The sequence below is a fragment of the Carlito syrichta genome, unplaced genomic scaffold (genome assembly GCF_000164805.1).
Source record: "Carlito syrichta isolate Samal-C Ts95f unplaced genomic scaffold, Tarsius_syrichta-2.0.1 Scaffold307183, whole genome shotgun sequence".
NCBI classification, from domain to species: domain Eukaryota; kingdom Metazoa; phylum Chordata; class Mammalia; order Primates; family Tarsiidae; genus Carlito; species Carlito syrichta.
Window position 1 is genome coordinate 18246 of NW_007251279.1, and position 1808 is coordinate 20053.

The following is a 1808-nucleotide window of genomic DNA, read 5'->3' on the forward strand; positions in this document are numbered from 1 at the left end:
GCTGAAGTGAGAGAATCGTTTGAGCCCAGGGATTTGAGGCTACAGTGAGCTATGATGATGCCACTGCACCCCAATCTGGGCAAAACAGTGAGACCCTGTCTCCAAAAAAACAAAACGGGGAGAGAGAAAGAGAAATCAAATGCTAAGTTCTTGTTAGGCTGTGTGCCAATGTAACTGTCCGGTTTCTTTTTTTTTTTTTTGAGTCAGCGCCTCACTCCGTCACCCAGGCTGGAGAGCGGGGACACAATCACGGTCACCGCAGCCTCAACCTCCTGGGCTTAGGCCAGCCTTCCACCTCAGTCTTCCAAGTAGCTGGAACTACAGATATGCACCACCACACCCAGCTAATTTTTTTTTTATTTATTGTAGAGACGAGGGCTTGTCAAGTTGCCCAGGCTGGTCTCAAACCTGCAGGCTCAGGCAATCCTCTCGCCTCAGCCTCTCAAAGTGCTGGGATGACAGGCATGAGCCACTGTGTCTCACTGTCCGATTTATTTTCTTTCTTTTCTTTTCTTTATTTTGAGTTGGAATCTCACTCTGTCACCCAGGCTGGAGTGCAGTGGCACGCTCACGGACACCCCAGCCTTGACCTGCTGGGCTCAGACGATCCTTCTGCCTCAGCCTTCCAAGTAGCTGGAACTACAGGTGCACACCCCTAAGCCCAGCTACTTTTTTAATTTATTGTAGAGACAGACGAGGTCTCACCAAATTGCCCAGGCTGGCAATCCTCTTGCCTTAGCCTTCCAAAGTGCTGGGTTGACAGGCTTGAGCCACCACGCCCGGCCTTCTAATTGTGTTTCTAAAGCCAGATCATGCTGGAGAATTTGAAATCGCTGCTGATCGCTGAGCTGGGAAAATTGTAAGGAAACTCACAGGCAGGTGGAGCAGACGTGAAGTCATGGGCCCAGATCTGATGCACAACCCAAGAGTTAAAGTAGCAGAATCACCTCCTCCTGCTCCATGACTTGATTTCATTTGTACTGACGACTGCAGCTGGTATCATGGACCAAGAAGCAGGGAGAGAAACACACATGGCAGGGAAAACCCTAGAATTCTTTTTTCCGGGAATATAATACGCACGTGCAAGTAGATGGAATATACAATGTAAACACAATGGAAAAGAACCGAAAGAAATTCTGATTCTGGGCCAGGTTTGGTGGCTCAGCCTGTCATTCCAGCACTTTGGGAGGCCAAGGCGAGTGGATTGCCTGAGCCCGCGGGTTCGAGACCTGCCTGGGCAACTTGGCAAGACCTATCTCTACAATAAATAAAAAACTAGCTGGGCGTGGTAGCGCATGCCTGTGGTTCCAGCTACTTGGAAGGTTGAGGCGGAAGGATCCCCGGAACCCAGCAGGTCGAGGCTGCAGTGGCCGGGAGCGTGCCATTGCACTCCAGTCTGGGTGACAGAGTGAGACTCCAACTCAAAAAAAAAAAAAAAAAAGAAATTCTGATTCTGGTTTCACACAGAGGAACCTCGAGAACACCATGCAAGGGAAGTAAGCCTGACTTAGAAGAACAAGTATTGCCTGACTCCACTTATACAAGGTGCCTAGAATGGGCCAATTCATCCAGATAGAAAGTAGAAGAGAGGTTACCCTGGTTAGACGGGGGAGGGATGAGGGGTTACTGTTTACAGGTTCAGAGTTTCTGTTTGGGATAATGAAAAAGTTCTGGGAATGGATGGAGGTGATGGCATAACGTTGTGAATGTGCTTAATGCCGCGGAATAGTACATTGAAAAATTAGGCCGGGCTTGATGGCTCAGTCTGTAATCCCAGCGCTTTGGGAGGCCGAGGTGAGTGGATTGCC